Raw genomic sequence first — 23,009 nt, forward strand, 5'->3', positions numbered from 1 at the left:
GGATCATCTAGATGGCCACCTAACTACAAGCACGGCGAGGCCATTTCGGGCACACACATCTGCACGTGGGGTTCCTGCAGCATTGGGAGCAGGAGACCCCCCGAAAGTAGGGGAGACCCACTGGAGAAAGTATACTCCCCTCGGCCGGATCTGACCTGCCGCCTGTTTCTGCAAATAAAGTTTTACTGGAACACGGCCATACCTCTTCATTTATGTATCCTCTATAGTAGACGGATGAGGAGCTGCAACAGAGAGCGCCTGGCCTGCAAAGTCTAACATAGTTACTCTCTGGCTCTTGAAGAAAAAGCATGTCGACCCCACCTAAAGCAATAGTAATTAATGCTGCATTACTGCACGTCTGGCTGCAATCAGACCAGCACGTCCCCGCTGTCAAAAGGACAATGACCATCCCAGATGGGCTCCCATTGCAGTTCCATTACCGACAGTCTATCCTTAAGGAGGTGCCTTCGTCACTCTAAGATTTACTCCTCATTGCTGAAACAGCCTAAAAATTATATATTCCTAGTCCAATATATCTAATCCATTACATCTAATCCCATCAATATAGTCCAATATACCGTATTTTCCGGCGTATAAGACGACTTTTTAACCCAGGAAAATCTTATACGCCCAGTCGTCTTATACGCCGGAAAATACGGTACTTCATGAACCAGTCATTGGACAAATACAAGCAGCTCTTCTATGGGAGACACACGTAGATGAACTAGAAATATTGCAGTGAATGAAAGAGACGAGGTCCCCCACCTTCGTGTAGCTTCTTGTGATGGGATCAAAGGCAGTCGTTCGTTTACAGTGCCTGGCCGAAGGTAAGCACAGGACAGATGGTGGCTGCTATTCCTATGATTACAATTACTATTACTACTATGACACAGGTGGTTTATAAATCTAGTGGATTAACTACATCATTTGTAATTAATGATACCATGCTAGACATTAATTGCATATATTTTAAGAAAATCCTTGGGCTTTTGAAATTAATAAAGCACAAAGTAAACCTTTTAGAATTTTAATGATCAAAACTGACAAAATGACGGTATCTTCATGTCCCACAGACAGTTATTGCAAACCTGCATCAAACAATCCCTGGAACCATGCATCAGAACAACCCGAGATGACAAATGGCAAGGTCGTCACACGGATGAGCCAATAAGAAATCTGTTTTATAAATCAGATTGTTTTAATTATGTTATGGTTATTTAAACTACCCAAGTTTTAAAAACATACCGTGGGATTTTAGCATGTTTACATCTGACTAACACAAATTCAACTACAGGAGAAAGAGACGTATTTAAACGATGGGCCATCCCACACCGGGATCACCTGTTCCAAGAGAGCGTGGGAAAGAAAGTGCATCTACCGCTCCGGAGGGCTCGGCTCCCTCTGGCCTCTGACTGAGTAAGCCCCCCTTTCCTTTTCTCCAAAGCAAATTCAACTAAAGAAAAAAGTAGCCAGTCCCAACGAGAAGAAAACCTAGCTGGGCTAGACCTCCAACTCCTGGTCTACGTTGGCCCCCACCACAGCTGGTTCCTGGGGAAATTTCAAAAGGAATGTTTCCCTACTTCCGGCACTCGCTGATTTCGGAATCTCACTCCCAAGTAAAACTGGACTCAGGTGCATGAAAGATAATCAACATCTGCCCAACTACAAGGATTTGATACAAATGTTTCAGAAATAATGTTTCTAATGTTTCAACTGCTTTAGGAAATCATATTCATGTAACTATTTCCTTAAAAGTTTGCAAAACTGTTCACACTATAGAAAAATCCTCAAAATTCAGAGCTATCGCATAAGGCTAACCACAATTATAAAATAATTGTGAAATATAAGCAACATGTCTAGCTACATATGGTGCCAACAAAAATTAAAATATTGTATTCATACTGCAGTACCAATTTAACCATCATATATGTATATGATTAAAGATTAGAAATAAATTAAAAATGAAAATGCATTCATAAGATATGGGTTTTTTCCCCGAAAATTTTATTTTGTCACTGTATTGCCTGGCAGTTTTTAGAAAGTTGAATATGTTTGATGTTTGTGCTTAAAAGTGTTTTAAAATGTCTAAATATGTTTCCTGGGAGACAGACACTCTTAGTAGTGAATATATACTTACTGACACAAGTATTTTGGATGGCAATTTCTACCAAAATTTTAAGGTATGCTACCTTTGGCCTAGTAAATATGTCTCTTTATTTGTTTAAAAAGGAGAGGAGAGGGAAGGAGAGGAAAGGATATGGGGGGGGGGGGGAAAACGAAGCAGAGAGCACGCGGAAGGAAAGAAAGGGGGGATAAAACAGTGTAAGACGGCTTAAATAACGTACGGCACAGCCACACTATGAGAGTACAGTCCACAGACATTAAAAAGAACGAGGCAGGTAAGTGCAGTTTATGAAAAGATGGTCAAGACATGTAAGTCAAATGCAAGTAAGGAGACAGCATCACAATGTAGCAGACGCTGTTCGGCCTGCCAAGATGCCCTCACCTGGCTGCCAACTTCCCCCAGCCGTGTTCTTCTCTGAGAATGACCTTCAATGGAGCTCCTGAAGCAAATGCCTGGGAACGAATCCACCCGCTACAGGGGCCTCTGGTGACTGACAGACACCGTACAAAGCCCAGGCCCGGAAGTGCTGGGTCCAAGTAAAATGGATGAGCACACGCCAACCTTGCTCTCCCGCCGAATACTAAGCCTAGCATGTGCGTGTGCTGGAGTTATCCGAGCTCCGTCAACAGTCAACAGCAGCAGGTGGACCGGGGAGAACACAGAGTTCACAGAACTGCTCAACAGATGGCGAGTCTGCCCCTGTTCCCCTCTCGCATCACCTGGCTTCACCTCCACCCAGTGCGAACTCCCAACCTCGGAATGTGGCACACACACAGGGAAGTCCTCACAGCCCTCTCGTTCTGGCTCACAGAAAAGCAGAACGGAAGCCCAGAGACGACGAGAGACACTTCCCAGGTCTTCTTCTCTCTCCTTCCTTTTTCTTCATGTCCTCCCACCCCAGCCAGCAGGCAATCCACAGCAGAGGGGGCGGCGGCAGCAGCAAAAGCCGCTGGCCTGGGAAACGGCAGAAATAAAAAATGTGGGGAAAAGGAACCCTCTGTTCGTCAGCTGCAGCTCCAAGGGGGGGGGGGGGGGGGTGCCCACTGATTGATTCTCTCTCCTCTGCTATTGCGGTGAACTGCCGAAGGGGCGTTTCTGGCCAGAGGACAGAAAGGGGAGTCCAGGGTAGCCACAAAGGAGCAGAAGCACAGGAAAGCAGCCCACACAGCTGTTTGTGAAATACTGGGATCTTCTCCAGCCCCACGTCCAGGGATCTGATCGCCACCGGCATACCAACGAGCTCCGAAAATTCATCTCACAGAGAGACCTCCACGGCAAGCACGCTCTCCGCTTCCTGCCCCCCGGACTCCTGGCACTTTGCCTTTTCTTGGCCTCCTAATCCGGAGATAACCAAACCTCCTATCACTCCCTTCGCATACCAGCTCTGACTTCGAGCCCTGCATTTCCTTCCTCATAATCACTCTCATGTCCACCCTTTTTTCCCATTTCAACTGCCAAAATCTTTGTCCACGCGAACGAGCAAACGAAACCCTCTGGCGCCGCGGTCTCAGGACTCTGCGCCCCCTTCTTCCTGTCGTGCATCCTGCGGACACAGAGACACCCACGAGGTGTATTTATTCAAACATGTTCTATCGCCAATGGATCCTGATCACCCTACTCAGAAGCTTCATTCCACACAACTAAAAAAAAAAAATCAGAGCACAAAGTGAAATATTCCAGAGAAAGACAAATATTATGATCCCACTCATAAGGGGAATCTAATAATACACAAAAAAGAAAAAAGTCAAACTCATCCTGGAAGCAGAGTAGAATGGTGGTAGCCAGGGGCTCGGGGGCGGGGGAAATGGAGAGATGTTGGTCAAAGGATACAAACTTTTAGTTATAAGATGGGAACTGAAAGTACAGCTTGGTGACGATAGTGGATAACACCACACCGTATACCTGAAATTTGCTAAGAGAATAGATCTTAAACACTCTCAATACACACACACACACACACACACACACACACACACAGGTGACTATGTGATGTGATGGAATGTGTGAAAAAACAAAACTATAGAAATGGCAAAATGATCCGTGATCGACAGAGATTTAGGGGGAAGGGAAGAGGGGTGAACAGATGAAGCGCAGACTTTTGGGGTGGTGAAACTTCACTACAGTGGTGGACACATGACCCTATGCATTTGTCAAACCAATAGAAATTTACAACACGGAGTGAAAATGTGTGTACATTTTTGTTAAATCCTCTAGGACGTCAGAGGATCCAAGGATGAAATGCAGAATGTGACAAAACAATCTGTGTTACAAATGCCTGGAACAACCTCACTGAAGGGGGGAGTGAGGAGGATGGAAGTGACTTTGGGAATGAATGGTGTCTGTAAGACTAAAAGCAAAAGGAAATATACCTAAGTACTCTACTCCAGTTCCCATCAGGCATATGGTACCAATTCTAACATAACAATTACATAGCGATGGCATTTGGTAGAGTGTGAGGTTACAGAGAAGCAAAATGAGAAGCTAGAATGATCCATGTGGTAATGGATTACAACCACAGACATCAGTATAAGATCACGTTTCTCTTAATACAGATACAGATAGTTACATACAGCAGTAATTATAGATATGTGTATATGCATGGGTTAGTATATACACATATGTCCTTGCTCTGTCAACTGAGATGTAGAAACAACAACATCCCTAGCTGTCATGAGTATACATCTAATGCCCAAATGTTGGTTTATAACACCTGAACTATATGTAATGAACGTACCTAGCCCAAAGGCTGGTTTATAATACCTTTCTCCAACAGAAGGAACCTGGAGAAATGAGTGAGGCAGGAAATATACAAGATGAGCCTGGAACATCTTGTAATATAGGAAGTAAAGAAGTTGTGGGAGAAAAATAAACCATATGATAGGAGTATATAAAAGGCACTCAGAAGCCAACTGAAAGCTCCCAACAATAGCCAAAGTTGGAACAACTTCAGCAACAAAATAAATAAGGTAGTACTGCATATCCATCAGTCAATACTGATATAAATGAGTGAATATATTAATACATGAAGAATAGACAAATACCCTGTGAAGAATTCCAAATAATTTATGTCGATACTCAGCCCTGAAGAAAGTGAAGCACAACTTCCACTCCTTCGTGTGGGCTGCGCACAGGGACTTCCTTACAAAGACACAGCATCGGAGCGGGGCGGGGGCACACCGGTGCGCGAAGTAACTGGATGGCGGAGAAACCTGGTCAGTACCACCTCAGCCAGTGCAAGTTCCACATCCGTAGAGAAGTCATGCTGACAGTACACATCCTTGACACGATGTGATGAAATGGCGTTTTACCTGTTGTCTTCCTCCCCCAAACCGATAAACCCAGTTTAATCATGAGAAAAACATCAGGCAAATATCAACTGAGGGATAATCTACAAATACCCAACCAGTACTCCTCAGATTCTTCACCAAAAACTAGATCAGAAAAGTCTGAGAAACCGACAAAGCCTAGAGACATCTCAGGAGACATGACAGCTACATGTCATGTGGTGTCCTGGGTGGGACTGTGGACAGACAAAGGCCGTTAGGTGAACACTAAGGAAACCTGAATAAAGGGTGGGTTTTAGTAATAATGTACCATCATTGGTTCACTCATTGTAACAAATGTACTAATGTATGAGGTTAATAACAGAACAGAGTATGGGTTGCTATTATTTTCCATTTTTCTGTAAGTCTAAAACTGTTCTAAAAAATAAAGTTTTAAATTTTTTTAAAAGACAGTACAAATCCACACTTACACTTGGGAGACTTCAACACTCCTCCATGATCAACGCAAGTAGAAAGTCAAGAAGGACTCGGAAGGACTGAACAACACCCTCAGCCTACTAGACCTCATTGGTATTTATGTCACCCAATAGTGACAAATACAAATTCTTTTCCAGTGCACACGAAGCACGCACCACCCAACTCAGAAAGTGATGCCTCTGGAGACGGAGGCAGAATGAAGTGACGGCAGAGGGACAGCATCTCTATGAGCTGTTTTATTAGGCTGGTTCTGGGTACACCATGTTATTCTTTATGCTATTATATATCCTATTTCACAATAAAATTGTAAGTCCTTTACTTTGAATAATATATTCTCTGGTAAACCTTTTCTTTTGTGGTTTGGGGATACAGGTCTTCACGTATTTTATTAATAAAATGGAGTATATCAAGTACCATATGCTCTGTACTTTGACCCAAATGAACAGAAACTCTCACAAACTCCACAGGTGGGTACAATATTACTTTAAATCTTCAGCAATGTCCTCTATGAGTATTCCCAACAATATTTGCTAACAAGGCATGCATTTCACCAAACTAAAGTTATTCATTTGTCTATATTTATTTCAGCTACTACTACCAAAACAAGAAAAACAAAGGCTTGTAGCTTTTTGGTTTTTACTCCTGAAGTAAGATCTCCACAAAATTTCTAAAAATGTATAATTAGGTTAAAAATTTAAGGTACTCATTAACACATGACTAACCATCACTGAAAAAGCTCAATAACTCTGCCTTCATATTCTGAATGCTTAGTTTTAAAACATCTCAACTGATAGGAGTAGCCTCATGGTATCATTAGTAAATATCTTGGGCACAATATAATCAATGGTATCTATATATATAAAACCCTAATATGCAAATAGACTGAATGGTGGAACAACCAACCAAACAACTGGTTGCTATGCCGTGCGCTGACCACCAGGGGGCGTGCACAGAACATGGCGGGCGTTAGCAACAGGCAGCAGAGCGCAGAACATGGGCATCAGCCACGTCGGGATGGGGGAGCAGGTGAGCAGGGGCGCCAGACCAAGGCGGGGCACCAGTCGCTGTCATCGGGGTGAGCTTCTGGTGGTTACTGAAAATTCTTTGCTCCCACACACCATGGTCCCACTCAGGGCTCACACCTGCTGCCGGTGCCGGCCCAGCCCCGTTCGCACCTGCAGTCAGTGCCAGAGCCCTCGCTCGCACCCTCTGCTGGCGCCCAGCACTAGTCCCAATTGCTTGGCGCCATCAGCGGGTGTGAGTGGCGGCTGCTGCCCCATTTGCCCCTCAGGAACAGGGTGAGGTGGAGAAGCCCTCAGGGGCAATCTGGGCCAACGGCCACCGCTCACACCCGCTGATGGCGCCTGCCCCAATCACTCAGCGCTGTCAGCGGGTGCAAGCAGGGCTGGCACCGTCAACGCGTGGGGTCAGCGCGTGGGAGCGGGGCTGCTGACAGACAAGCGACCAACCGGGGCCGCGGTGGGAGGGGCCAGGCGGGGGTGTGGAGGATGGGCCGAGACCCGCCCCTGTGCCCACCGCAGCCTCACGGCCCACAGTCCCTTTCAAGGTGCACGAATTTGTGCTCTGGGCCCCTAGTATGTAAATAAATCCTTATAACAAATAGTGTTTCTAACAACTTTAAGGTGTTGTTTTTACTGATTCCCCTTCAATCTCTTTAGATCATTATTGTTTTTGTACTTTGCAATTGACTGACAACAAGCCCGTGATAGATACAGAAGTGTCAGCTCTGCTTTATCTTGCAGTTCATGTGTCCCGGCCTTATTATTTCAATCCTCAATTGAGTCTGAAACCTCAATCTGCAGTGTCTTTGTAGGAATCTTTTTAAACGCTTTGTCTACTGAGCAAGGTTCATTTCATTCCAATCAGATAATAGAATCTGGAAGACCACTAAACCCAGCAGAGGTGAACTGCAGAATGTCTGCACAGAACGTAAGCAAATAAATATGGGAGCTCACACAGCCGCCCCTCCAGGCTGCCGTGTCCCCACTCCCTTCCTCTCAGCTTACCTCGCTTACCAGACCTGCTGTGTATCATCAGACACACAGATGGGAGTCAAGTATCAACCTATGAATTAAATATTAGTACAAGTTAGCTGCCTATATTTTCTTGCTATAGCCTACCTAGAGGATCATTTTTGCATGCCTCCCACTTTGAAAACCATTGATCATAAATGAGAGAGAGGGCGGGGGGGGGGGGGGAGAGGGAGGGAGGAAACAGGACTGGGTCTGGCTGGAGGAGAAAATGAGGAATATGGATGATAGAATTAGCTAAGTAAATTTAGAGCCTAAGTCGTTAGTTAATGTGGCCTAAGGTTACAAAGCTAGTAATTTATGGATTTAGGCAACCGATTTGACTCAGAAGTCCACTCTCTTTCCGCTGTGCCACATCGCCCCCTTCAGGACAAACACTAGGATTCCAGGGAAAGGAGAACATACAGGTCTCCAAGTTGTGGAGCTGGATCAGAACTTAATTCATAGTTAAACAGGGTCTGGAGGCTTGTTAGTCCTATCTAGGACGCAGTGTGTTCCAGAGCTAGACTGAGTCTGCAGGCAGAAGGTGAGTAACTCCCGTGGTAAAAACGGAAGGAAAGAGGCTCTAGAAAGGTCTCCAGAATGTCTCTGTACTGCACCTAACTGTTAAATCCCCTTCATTTCCCTGGAATCTTTTTGTTCATGTCTTAACCCTTCCAGCTCTCAGTTACTTCAAAGCATCCAGGTATCGAAACTTCCTGTGCAAGTTCACTGTGTCCCTGCAAACCTGCGGTCAGGTTTTCTCTGGATGCCCTAATGTGAGGAGGAAATCAGAGGTGACTGCGATTGCCTTTACTAAGTACTAGTACTGAGCTGCAGCTAGTCAAACGTCCCTGAAGGAGAACTTCCTTGCTTAGTTCAGGAAAATTCTCCACTGTCCTTCCTCTAATACTTCTTTTCTCTTCTCTTTCAGATTAAAAAAAAAAAAGTAAATGTTTTCAAGACCACAGAGATTTTCCATTTACAAATCTGAAAAACTTTCTAGGTTCCAATAAAGAAATTCAAATACATATTGCACTCCCCGAGTACAAAGAGCTCTGAATAGCAAAAAGAACCACTTAGGGTTGAAGTAACAATTAAATAAATTATGTAAAGCTTTTAGCACAAAGCCTGGCACAAAATAAGAGCCTAATTTAAAAAAAAAAAAAAGGCCCATGAAATGTGTTCCAACCTAAATCAAATTATTTGTATTTCTTTTTCACCACAAAAGCAATGTGTAGCCTTCACATCTAAATCCTGAATATTAACAACAATTTCTTTTCTGAGTTCTCATAACTTTCATTTGAGTAAACACATTGGTAGTAATGATTAGGAGCTACAGAAACCACAGCAAAGCAAGAGAGAATCTGAATGTGAGGGCTTAGAAATAACCTAACCCAGACCCCACATTTTGCACCAAATAAAAATCTTGGCCCAGCATATAACTGAACTTCACAATAAAGAAATGGATATAGAAACCCACGACCGCTAGCTCCTTGTCCATTATAACAACTTTCTACATGCACACACCAGGATGATTTTTCTGTGTTCGTGATCTGTAGGGAAATTTTACAAACAATAAATTAAAACCACAAATGTATCAAAAGATCATACTTTTTAAATGTTTTAAAAGACAAGCCACAAACTGGAAGAAGATATGTGAAACCATCTAAGCGAAATATTAGAATCCAAACTGTAGTAAAGCCGGGCCAGCGTGGCTCAATGGCTGAGCGTCGACCTATGAACCAGGAGGTCACAGTTCCATCCAGGTCAGGGCACATACTGGGTTGTGGACAATCCCCAGTGTGAGGCTTTCAGGAGGTAGCCAATCGATGATTCTCTCTCATCACTGATGTCTCTATCTCTCTCTCCCTCTCCCTTCCTCTCTGAAATAAAATACACACACACACACAAATATATATATATTAAAGAGCATATTTTATTTTTTTTAAATGTAGTAAAAATTATAAACCAGCTGGTGTGGCTCAGTTAGTTAAGCATCATCCCATGCACCAAAAGGTTGCTGGTTCGATTCCCATACAATATATGTTTCGCTGGGTTATCAGTAACTCAGAAAGGTCTCTCCTACCATTAACATATTAAAGAGAAAGTAATAATTTCAACAAATGCCTCCCCCAAAAGCCCTTGATAAAATTCAACACCCAATAAAAATACAAATCAAGAACAGAAGAGAACTTCCTCAAGTTGACGACGACATCTACCAGAGACCTTCAGTGAGTGTGCTCTCACAGTGAAACCCTGGGAGCGCTCCCATTCGGGAAGAAGATAAAAGTGCCCTTATCATCGCTGCTATTCAGCTCCTGCACTGAAGGGTCTCGGTGCTGCAGTAACACAGAACACGGAAACAGTGCTGTCCGGTGTAGGAAGGAGGCTGGCCAGTTAAGTCTTCGTGTCAAAGCAGTTCACTAAGTAGACACTTGGGTGCGTCCCTTCTCCTTCAAATACACAGGAATAGATAAAATATGTTCACATGGCTTAGGAAGGTTCAACAAGAAAAGCCTTCATTTGGATCAGAAACAGAACAGACACAAAACTGGGCGCAAAGCGGATGCTCCCGGCCTGCTGGACGCCGAGCCCCGAAGCAGGTGTCTGCTTCCCGCAGGGCGACGGGGACACACCGAGCAGGAGACCTGCAGACACGGGAGACGTCGGCGCCAGCTCACGGTGTACAGCCCAGGAGGAGGCTGGAGCTGAGAGGAAGCTGAAACACGCTGCCAGTCTCTGCCTAGAACTAGTTTATGCAATGCTCTGGGCTTAAAAATGTGGGGAGATAAAAACAGACGCGTGACCAGGAACTGAACCAGAACATTCGCTTACTCTGAGAGTGGGTCAAAAAGAGCCCCAATTACCTCAAAGAGCAGGACCCCTGACCCACCACTATCGGATCTAATCTTTTATTAGGTTCCCGCAGATCAAGAAAAGCACCTAAAATATCACCACACAGAGAAGGGTGAGCACAGAAATAAGAACAAAATGAAAAGCACTAACACTCCAATGAATTTGTCAATCAACACTTCAAAACACACAAAGAAATAGAATGCTAAGAAAGATAGCCAACAAAAGCAACAACTGGAATATGAATTCATTCCAGATGAAGTTAATATCACAGAGCAGTTTGACAGATACTTATTTTGAAGTACATTTAAGGTGCTAGGCTATCCATTTTTTAAATTATTGAAAATGCAAAACCGTACAGCCACCTTCGAAGACAAGCAGTTTCTTACAAAGCTAAACATTCTCTAACAATATGATCCAGCAATCATGCTCCTAGGTACTTATTCAAAAAAGCCGAAACTTTATGTCCACACAAAAACCTGAACATAAATACTAACAGGACCTTTATTCATCATTATCTAAAACTGGAAGTAACCAAAATGTCCTTCAAAAGTGGATAGACAAACTGTGGTACTTTCATACAATGGCATATTATTCAGCAATAAAAAAAAAATGAGCTGTCAAGCCAGCCAAAGACATTGAGGAACCGTAAATGCACAATGCTAACTGGTGAAAGAATCCCGTCTGAAAGGCTGCAAACGGTATGATCCCAAACATAGACATTCTGGAAAAGGCAAAGCTAGAGACACGGTGAAACGATCAGCGGTTACCGGGATCATTTCAGGAGGAGGGCGGGCGGGAAGAACTGAACAGGAGGAACACAGAGGACTTGTAGGACAATGAAATTATTCTGTATGACATACATGAAATGCCATGTAATGATATTAATGATGCCTGACATACAGTTGTGAAAACCTACAGAACTAGTAGTATGTGACACAAAGAGTGAAGCCTAATATAAACTATGAGCTAAAGTTAATAATAACAACAAAACAATCAATATGGATTCCTCAGTTGTAGCAAATGTACACACACTAAAGCAAGGTATTAATAGCAGGGGAAACTACGCATGGGGGAGAGGGGGTGTATAAGAACTCTCTGTACCATCCACCCATTTAGGTCACATTCAGTTATGTACTAGTATGTAATTTTTTAAATTGGCATGGACAGTTTCACTTCTGGACATATACACAAAATAACTGAGAGGGACTTGAACATGTATCTACACACCCATTTTCACAACAGCATGATTCACAGCAGCCAAAAGCTGGAGACAACTACATTGTCCTGCTGGGTGAATGGATAAACAAAAGTGACATATGCATACAATGAAATAGTCTTCAGCCTTAAAAAAGGGAGAAAACCTGACACACGCAACTCTGAAGATGTGCTAAGTTAAATAAGCCAAACGCAAAAAGACAAAGATAGTATGATTCCACTTATATGAGGTACCAGAGTGGTCAGATTCATGGACAGAAAGTACAATGGTGGTCGCTGGGGCTGAAGGGAGGAGAGAACTGGGAGTTAGTGTTTAATGGGTAGAGTTTCATGTTGGAAAATACGGAAAAACGTAATGCCACAGAACTGTACACTTCAAAATGGGTATAATGGTAAATTTTGTTATGTATATTTTGCCACAATAAAAAATTATGAAAAACTGGTTATCACAATTGAAAAATAAATTATATATCTTTATTATACCATCTAGAAATTTCACACTAAAAGCAAAACTTTTTTTTTTTTAATCCTCACCCGAGGATATGGTTTTTTAAATCCATTTTAGAGAGAGAGGAAGGGAGAGTGAAAGAGAGAGAGAAACACAGGGTTGTATGCCTCCCATATGCGCTCTGAACAGGGATCAAACCCGAAACCCAGGAAAGTGCCCGGTCAGGGAATCAAACTTGCAACCTTTTGGTGTATGGGATGACGTCCCAACCAACTAGGTAGGCAAAACTTACTTTTTTAATTTTAGAAGGACATACAAAAATATATAATTCAGACCCTGGGATAGAGAAAATTTACTTAACAAGATTGCGCACACACACAAATTTAATTTAAGGGAATTTCTTTCATAAGTGTAACACGAAAATTTAAAACGTGTATACAACTAAAGACACTGTGAACAAAGGGAAAAGGCAAGCCTCAGACTGGGAGGATGCATTCACAACACACATACCCATAAAAAAAGATTAGTGTCCAGAGTAACCTAACTGTCCCTTGCGAGTGAAGGATACATAAACGGTCAGTTCAGTCCTACCACTGAACACGCTTCGGCAGTTAAAAATAAATGAACCAGATCCACAAGTAGCAACATGGTTAAATCTCCACCAATTAAAATTTTAAATGTGCACCCTCTTAACCCAGCAAGTCTCCTTTTCCTTCACTGCAGCAACGTCTGAAACTGCAGGACAACACACACTTCATGAGAGAGTGCGCAGTGCTCAGGAAGGACCAGGTAGACCCCTGCGTTTCAACACGGGAAGATCTCTGATATTCTGTTCGAAAACAAGCCGCAGAACAGTGTCCAGGGTCATGTCACGAATGTGGGGAGTCTGGGGAAAGCCAGCTTTTACCTGCATTACCTATATAGAGGTGAAAACGCACAGAGAAGGGTCAGGAGGGATCACAAGGAACCGATTACAGCTTTGGTGGAGAAGGGAGTGGGCCAAGGGGGCTTGTATTCTGTCTGTCCTGTTAGTATTTTATCCGAGTGCGCACTCATGAGCCATCGGCACAGCTGCGCTCCCAGCCACGCGGACTGAGCACCGTACAACCCCAGAAGCTGCCCGTCACAGGGACTCCGTTAGGGACAAACCTGGGCCGTATATATCCTGCTCAAGGAGACACCACAGCCCTGAAGCTTGTGTAACTAGAAATAAATTAAACGGGGGGGGTGGAGTGAGCCCCAGCCAGGGGGCTCCGTCGGCAGGAACATTGTCTCCTGTACCAAAAGGTTTCTGTTTTGATTCCCGGTCAGGGCACGTACCTGGGTTTTGGGTTCCATCCCTGATCGGAGCTCGTGCAGTAGTAGGCAACCAACTCTCTCACATTGATGTTTCTCTCTCTCTCTCTCTCTCTCTCTCTCTCTCTCTCTCTCTCTCTCTCTCTCTCTCTCTCTCTCTCCTCCTACCTCTCTTATCTAAAATCAATGAGCATGTCTTCGGGAGGGAGGTAAGTTTCTCTATCCTGACTGGGATAGTGGCTGGACAAAGTATGCACATTTTTAAAACTCACCCACTCTACACAGGTATCTATGCATTTTGTTATAGGTAAACTACACATCAATGAAGTGGATGTTAAAATAAATATAAACTAAATACATAAATAAAATACAGTGATCACTGGGAGAACCTGGAACAAAGCACCCAAAATTACAGGACCCAAAACAAGAACTGGTAGACGCCTGCTGGATGCACTCTGAAGTACACAGCAGTAACACTAAAGAGAAATGCGTTCTTCAAGGGTGGCCACACAATGCCAAATTTGGATTAACAGGGCCCCTATTGTTCATATGAGGAAACAAAGGCCCTGAGAGACTTCTAGAAAGGGTCTAAAATAAAGGGTCACTTGCCATTCTACCGGTTAGCAGTCTAATTTTCTAAGTGGAAATTTGTCTCTCACACTCCGTGGGCCCTCAGGAGCCTGGTCAGTTCTGCTTTGGCGATATAACCCCCTTCACAGGTGACTCCACTTATGTGTGATAAAAATCCTCACAGAACTCATAAAAGGTCAAGTTTTGATTTGGCAGACAAAGTAACCCAACAGGCACTGCAACCCAGAGAACTGAAGCAGCAGACTGGGGCGGGAGAGTCTAGAGACCTAAGCAAGGCAGCCAACAGGCAGAATTCCAGCCCACACAGGGGCTTACCGCAGACCTGCAGTCCACGAACCAGGACAAAACATAAAAAATCAGAAAGTGTCCTCTAGACAAAAGTACTCTTCTTCAAGGGGCCGCAAAGGGGAGGTTGGAAGCAATGGCCCAAGGGGTAAGTTCTAACAGCAAACCTGCAATAAAGACGAGAAAGTGGCAGCATGGCCACAGAAGGCCACGCCATCATCTCAGCCACTGTTTGAAACGCTCAGACCTAGGAACCTCGGTTACCTTCCATGGCAAAAAAAAAAAAAAAGAGGGGGGGCTTTAGGAACGAGGGAAGTCCATCAGCCATTCCCCCCAGCAGAGCGATTAATACTGCTCTGTGTAATATACAGCAAAACCATGCTGGGTTCATTCATTCACACAATACACATTTCTTGCAGGATTGCTGTTCTCGTCTGTCACTGAGAAGTCAGCTAGCCGTGATCATGGAGCTTAATAACAGTTGGGAAGGAAGGAAACTTCTTTTCTCCTTTCCAACTGTTTATTTTTCTCTCCCTTTAAACGTTACAAGAGCCTTCAAAACTCTCCTAAGTTGCTCCCACGAGCTCCCTTGACCCTCCTGCTTTATCCCCAAACCAAGCCACGTATGGCTCCAATTTCCCAATCTTGGGAGGAGTGGGGGGTGGACAGGAGACCTAAGGTGAATAACGTGCGAGACAAAATTCAATGCTGCTTTGTCTTTTCTGCTCATAGCTTCACAAACAAATTGTTAGCTCCTCAACAGTCAAGGATGGTTGTGTTTGACACTATTTTGTGGCCCCCAGCGCTGACCACGGCTCCCTCCCCACGGAGGCAAGCTGATCAATAAAACGTCTGCTAAGAATGCTGGAGGTCTTCCTAATCCCGAGGCCTGGCACAGGAACTGGACAGCGAGCACTCGCCAGCTGCATCCTCCCTCCTCCGGCACTTTCCTTCCACGGTGACACGGTGCACAGGTCCACGGTTCGGTGCCTCGGGAAACAGTGTTTTGGGGCGATCTGCAATGAATTCCATTCCCTCTGCCAGGGCCTGCCTGCCTCACCTGCCCTCTGCCAGGACCTGCCTGCTGTGCCCCCTTCAGCACCTAACGCAGAGCCCGCTCCCAGGGAACGGGGCTCCAGCAGCATCAGCCCGGCGCCCGCTCCCGGCTCCGCACCGACGGCCTCGGCGCGCTCGGAACTCGGGAGACCCCTTCCCTGGCCCGGGGTTCAGAGCCCGGCGGCGCCGGCCGGGGCTGCGCTCCATCCCCTCCGCGCGCCCCTCCGAGGGCCGTGACCGCGGAGCCGTCTCCCCTCGCAGCGCGCGGTGCAGCGGCCCCGGCTCCCCCGCGCGCCTCCCCGCCGCTCCCGGCCCTGCACCCCCGCGGGCTCCAGAGGTCGGGGCGCTACGCGGGCTCCTCCCGTTCCTCGCGGGCGCGAGGCTCCAGCACCGCGCACCGCTCCCGCAGCCGCTGCCGCCGCGGACCCCCACCTTACTCACTTCCCGGCTGGCGCAGGGGGCAGTCCGGACGGTCTCCGCGGCCGCAGCCTCCCCCGCCAACCTCCGGCCCGGCGTCCGCGGCTCCGGCGGCAGCGGCGCCCGCTCAGGCCCTGGAGCCGCCCCCGCGACGAGCGTTCTCCACTCCCGGCTCGCGCCGCTTCCCCGCCCGGCACGCGCAGCGAGCCCGCCCCCGGTGCGAGGGCGCGAGGGCGCGAGGTCCCGGGGCTGGAGGCGGGCGCGCGCCGCCGCGAGCGCGCGGCTGGGGGCGTGGCTTCCGCCCGGGAGGGGCGGGCCAGCGGCAGGGCCCCGCCCCCTGCGGCCCGGCGGGCCCGCCCCCCCGCTCGCCCCCGCGCTCCCCGCCTGCTGGTGGGCGCCCGGACCCTGATCGAGGCCGCTGAGGTGCGTTTCAGCGCCGCACCTATTTGCCAGGCCGGCTGGATGCTCCGCCCGACGTGACTCCGAGGTAAAGAATGCGAAGAACCACCCATGAATCATTCATCCGCGCCCCGAGCGCGGTGTCCTCCCCTGAATTATTTTGCCAAATTAATTCAACTCTGCGAGCGTTTGCGGAGCACTGACTGGGTACCCGGTGCTGCGTGGGCCCACGGTCACGGTCACGGTCACGGTCACGGTCCCTGGCCGCGAGGAGCGCATAACTTAGTGGAGGAGCCGCCGTGTCAACAGCCCCGGCTGCTGACCCGTGCAAAGCCAAGTGGAGGGCAGGGGAGGAAGAGATGGCTTCCGGCTTGGGCCGTGGGGACAGGTTCCTGGAAGAGGTGGCATTTGCGCTCAGCCTTGACGGGAGAGAAAGAAAGAGGCTTAGGGGAAAAGGTCGAGGGCATCAAAGCCTAGGGAAACAGCTTGGGCCAAGGAAGAGAGGGTGACCAAGGTCTACCATCTCAGCATCAACTTTTTTCTTGTAATAGTATCCATTTTTTTAAATATACATTTTATTGATTTTTTACAGAGAGGAAGGGAGAGGGATAGAGAGTTAGAAACATTGATTAGCTGCCGGCTGCACACCCCCCACTGGGGATGTGCCCGCAACCAAAGTACATGCCCTTGACCGGAATCAAACCCGGGACCCTTCATTCCGCAGGCGGACGCTCTATCCACCGAGCCAAACCGGTTTCGGCTAATAGTATCCATTTTTGATAGAATCCTTTCCAAACCATGTGAAACATAGGAGATTATCCCAAATTAGGAACAGCTAAGCTTTTTTAATGACTCAAAGAATCTTTTTTTTTCTCTCTCTCAACGTTATTTAAGGCTGAAAAAATCAGTGTCCTTCAAGGGCTGTTGTATGTGAAGTATGTTACATCCCTCAGCGAAGAGACCCAAAGCCAGTGTCCTTTGATCTGGTTTTTCACTGCTTTTTGGCACCTTATGATAAGGCAGATCATGCCACCTCCTGCTGCCTGCCTGCCTGCCTTTAGAACATCCTCTTCCTCCTCCTCTCATCTTCCTATTTTAAAACTCCTATGGTGAAGGAAATGCAGCAACCCACTGTAAGTGAGAGTAAACATCGCTCCGGAACAGGTGTCACCTTTCACACAGGAACTTCGCCACCATATTGCATGCCTGGAAGACTTAAACTTGTATGCAGGGCCTTGGCTGAGTTCTGAGTATGTTAAGACACTCAGAACACAGGTAAGAGAGGGCTTGTGTATTCATTTACCACCTTTGAGCACCAGTTGGAGGAGGCATTGAAAGGGTCCCTTGGAGGAAAGATGTGTATTTGATGTCAAATAAATATGTAAATATTGCTTTAAATATTCATTTGATGTAAAATAAATATGTGAATATTACTTTAAATATGTAAATGTTTGCCCTATTGATTGAACCCCAAGTAATGTCAATATGTGGGCCAGACTGTTATGCACCATTCTGGGAACTGACTACTTTACGTACACTCGCATTAGCATCGCCCCATCTTCGTTCTGCATTTCATCGCCTCTCATGTGCTCAGAAAACTTATTTCAGTCATATTTCAATCATTCTCCCTGCAACCCCTTTTCCAAAATCATCAGCTCCTCTTACCTACTTGTCCTCTTCCTTCACCATCTGTTCATGTTCAGGCTTTTCCTGTCCTAAAGAGGAAGAAACCCCTCTGTCATTCCAGATTGTGCTGTAAATTCTTTTACAAACACCTCAAAGCAGTTTTATCTCTGCCAACTCAGCTGCGCCTCACTCCTCACCTCGCCGCTCTGTAGCTTTTGTCCCCACCACGTCACTGCACGTCTCTCGGTCATGAATGTCTGTTTAATCCTAAGTGCCACCAGCCGTTCCTGAGTCCTCCTTTTCCTAGAGTTCTCCGTCGTATTTGACAATACAGAGCACTCCACTCTTTTTGGAACCCCCTTTGACTTCACAACATGACTCCTCTGCTAACCCCTCTGACCAGGCCTGTCTCCAGGATTCTGGAAGCCATGAGGAACAGAAAACCACCCAGCCAAACCCCGCCCAAATCCCTGGCCCCAAAGATGGTGAAATTATAACTAAAATGGTTCTTAGTTTAAGTCATTACTGTTTAGGATAGGTAGTTTGTTACAGAGTCTGTTAACCAAAATGTTTGGCATCAGACTTCTCAAGAGCAAACCAAGGCAGTAATGATGCGGCATTTTCTGAAGACTCGAGGAAAGAAGATGCAAGGTAAGGATTTTATACCCATCCATCATGCTGTTTTTCAAACATCAGAGGCTATAGAAAAAAAGCTTTTTTAAAATGCAAAGAACTATGCACGTAAGCCCATCCTAAGTACTATAGCAGGGGTCAGCACATTTTTTTCTAAAGCACCAAGATAGTAAATATTTTGCTTTGCAGGCCTAACTATTCAACTCTGTCATTGTAGCACAAAAGCAGCCATAGATAAAATACCAATACGTGGGTGTGGCTATGTCTCCAATAAACTGAACTTACCAAAATAGGCAGGAGACTAGATTTGGCCTACGAATTGCAGTTTGCCACTTCTATGCTAGAGGAAATTATTTCTCTCAAAAAAGCACAAAGCCCGTATGATTTAAGAAACATATACCATGACCAAGTGGGGTTTATGTGTTTGTTTGCTGGAACTACCATAGCAAAGTACCACAGACCGGCCTAAAGAGCAGAAATGTATTTCCTCACAGAACTGGAGGCTGGAAGTACAAGATCAAGCTGTTGACGGTGTTGGCTTCTTCAGGGGCCTCTCTCTGTGGCTCATGCATGACCTTCTCACTGTGTCTTCCCGCGGTCTTCCTTCGTGCTGTGAGCATCTGTATGCTAATCCCCTCTTCTTATAAAGACACCAATTATACTGGAGCAGGGCCCACCCTAACGGCCTCCTTTTAATGTAATTATGTCTTTAAAGACCCTATCTTCAAATACAGTCACATTTTGCAATACTGGTTAGGACTTCAACTATTTAAATGTAAAAGCTATAACAATAAAACTCCTAGGGGAAAAAAATACATGTAAATCTTCATTACCTTGGGTTTGGCAAAGCCTTCTTAGGTAAAACATTGCAAGCACAAGTGACAGAAGAAAAAAACAGACAAACTGTGTTTTATCAAAACGTACAACTTTTGTGCATCAAAGGACACCATTTAAAAAGTGCGAAGGCAGCCTACAGAATGAGAGTAAATACTTTGAAATAATATATGTGATAAGAAACTTATATCCAGAATATATATAAACAACACTCCAATTATAAAACAAATAACCCAATTGAAAAATGGGGAAATGATTTGAGCAGACATTTCTTCAAAGGAGATAGATAGATGGCCAATAAGCACATGTAAAGATGCTCAGCATGATTAGCTCTTAGTAGAATGTAAATCAAAAACACAAGGAGATACCACTCCACTCCCACTAGGATGGCTGTAATGAAAACCACCGACAGTGTGTTGGTGAGAATGTGGAGAAATTAGAATATTGATACATTGCTGGTAGAAATGTAAAATGGCGCAGCTGCTCCAGAAAACAGCTGCAGTTCCTCAAAATGTTAAACATGAAGTTCTCATATGACCCAGTAATTCTATTTCGAGATGTATACCCAAGAGACTTGAAAATATATGCCCACACGAAAACCTATGCACAAATGTTCATAGTGTCTGCTTCATAGTAGCCAAAAAATGAAAACAATCCAAAACTCCATCAACTGATGAATGGATAAACAAGATGTGATTAATCCATTCATACAATAGAATATTAGTCAGCAATAAAAAGGAATGGAGCACATGCTATAACATGGATAAAACTTGAAAACATTATGCCAAGTGAAAGAATCCAATCACAGAAAACCACATATTGTACTGTTCAATACAGTACATGAAATGTCCAGAATAGGCAAATATTTATAGAGACAGAATGTAGACTTGTGGTTGCAGGGGCCGGAGGGGTTGGAGGGATTGAAAAAGGACTACTAATAGGTATGAGGCTACTTTTCGAGTTGATGGAATTGTTCTAACGTTGATTGTGGTGATGGTTATACAACTCTGTGGTAGACTAAAAACCACCGAATTGTACACTTTAAATAAAGGAAGTAAGAAGTATGTGAACTGTGTCTCAATCAATGTGGTTCTTTGAAAGAGGAAAACTACAAGGCAATCCTGAAAGACACAAAAGCATACTTGAACAAGACATTCCTTGGTTTTGGTTAAAATACCTTAACATTGTTAACATGACAGTTCTCCTTATGGTCATTTATAAAGTTAATGATCCCCCCCAAAAAAAAACATAAACAAAATTTTCTTCTGTAGCTAGATAAATGGATACCAAAGTTCATATGGAAAAAATAAACACTCAAAAATAGCTAGTAAAACACTGAAAAGGAAGAAGTATGAGAGGTGACTAGCCCTAGCAAATATTAAAACATACGACAGAGCCACCTGAATGAGAACACCCTGGTTCTGGCACAGGAACAGGCAGACCAACGGAAGGTGCAGGTAACAATCCAACTACATGTGCAAATCCACTGTCTGCTAAGCAGTCAAATGGCTGAGGCAAAGAAGGACCTTTTAATAAATGGTATGGAGGCAAACTGGACACCACGCACAGCCTCTCTGTGTTGGTGAGGTTATGGGGGAACAAATATTACTAAATGGAATGAAAAATACGCAACCCCCTGCCCTAACCGGTTTGGCTCAGTGGATAAAGCACCGGCCTACGGACTGCAAGGTCCCAGGTTCGATTCCGGTCAAGGGCATGTACCTGGGTTGCGGGCAAATCCCCAGTAGGGGGAGTGCAGGAGGCAGCTGATCGATGTTTCTCTCTCATCGATGTTTCTAACTCTCTATCCCTCTCCCTTCCTCTCTGTAAAAAATCAATAAAATATATTTAAAAAAAAGAAAAGAAAAGAAAAATACGCAACCCCTGTGGAGGAGCACCTGGCAATATCGAATGAAACGATGTGTACATTTAACCTCTCAACCTAGCACTCCACCTTCTAGGAATTTACCCAAAAGGCACCTCCAAAAATAATCTGTACTCTTACATAGGAAACCTCCTGCATAGTACATGATTTGTATTTGCAGAATATTGGAAACCACCTAAATGCCCAAACATAGACTAGTTGAATAAACTAGGATCCTTACACATATTTGACTACTAGAAAGCAATAAAAAGGAGTAAAGATGATCTTTATGAATTGAGAGATACATACTGGTAATTGCAAAATAGTCTCAGGGGTGTACAGTACTGCATAGGAAACAGAGTCAATACTATTGTAATAGCTATGTATGGTGCCAGGTGGGTCCTGGAAATATCGGAGGGAACACTTGTAAAGTATATGAATGTCTAACCGCTATGCTGTGCACCTGCAACTAATACAAAATAATATTGAATATAAACTGTAATTGGAAAAAAACTTTTAAAAAGAAAAAGAAATAATATCTTTATAAACTGAAATATAGTAGTTTCCAGGGTATATTATTAAGCAAAGCACAAAAGCAAACATATAGTATGTTACCTTTTGCTTATTTTCGTAAAAGGAATCACCAGAACAATAACCCAGAAAACAATAAAACTGTCGCCTTAAGGAAATGGGTGAGGGAAACAGGGTAGAAAGTTTAGGGAGGAAGGGACAATTCTGAATATATATCTTTGGTGTAAAGTTTTAGCCTTTGGAAACATGTTAATGTTACACATTCAAAAAATAAAATTAAATCAACACGCATAGGGAAAAATTGAAAACCTGTAGCTAAATGCAAACAGAAACAAACCCAATTGTATGTCAAATGAATGACAACCACAATGAAGGGAAAAGAAGTAAACCAAGTAATTCTGAATATAGTCCTTGATATACCTTCAGTCCAATGCAAACAATAAACTAGGGGGGAAAGAACCAATTCCAGTAAAAAAAAGAAACACAATGGCTAATAAGCATAGTTTAAAATGTTGATTATATTTATTTCTAATATTTACAAATTAAACTAGCAACATATTTGAACTGTAATAGTTAGTGTTAAAGAGTTTTTTTTGAAGAAATTTAAATAATACAGCCCTTCTGGGCGGGGATTTGATACCAAAGATATGTAACAAGAAATAAAACATATATATATAGCATATCAAACTGTTTAAAAAGGTTAAAATCCTTTGACCAGAAATCCAAATTCTTGCAGTTTATTTTGTGAAGACATTAAGTGATGCATAATTAAATTTGTGCATTAGGGGTAGTTTACCAGAGTTACTTCTAAAAACTAAAATTTTCAAAAAGGTATATGAGATATCCATGAGATAGAAGATGCCACAGGTATTAAAATCACAGGGTAAAAGAATGTTTCATGCCATGGAAACATGTAAAATGTATATGTAGTGTGATTTAAATTTTGCTTAAAAATATGTGTGAGAGACAAGTCTAATAGAAAAAGGGGCAAAAGGATAGAGAGACATTTTTTAAAAGAGCAAACACAGCCCTGCTGGCG

The 23,009-nt window shown here is 44.3% G+C and overlaps 1 protein-coding gene across 11 annotated transcripts in view; it reads right to left on the reverse strand.

Moving 5' to 3' along the window:
* Positions 1–16,241, reverse strand: part of DTNB (dystrobrevin beta) — a 155,460-nt gene extending 139,219 nt beyond the window's left edge. For 10 of the 11 annotated variants that reach the window (XR_013814668.1, XM_079792384.1, XM_079792392.1 and 7 more), the window contains exon 1: positions 16,108–16,241. The gene's annotated coding sequence lies outside the window, so the exon portion shown is untranslated. Of the gene's footprint in view, positions 1–16,098 lie in introns of all 11 variants that reach the window. The other variant, XM_079792387.1, reaches the window with a different exon arrangement.
* Between the last annotated feature and the right edge of the window lie 6,768 nt (positions 16,242–23,009).

Source organism: Cnephaeus nilssonii (genome assembly GCF_951640355.1).
Source record: "Cnephaeus nilssonii genome assembly, chromosome: 15".
Classification (NCBI taxonomy): Eukaryota; Metazoa; Chordata; class Mammalia; order Chiroptera; family Vespertilionidae; genus Cnephaeus; species Cnephaeus nilssonii.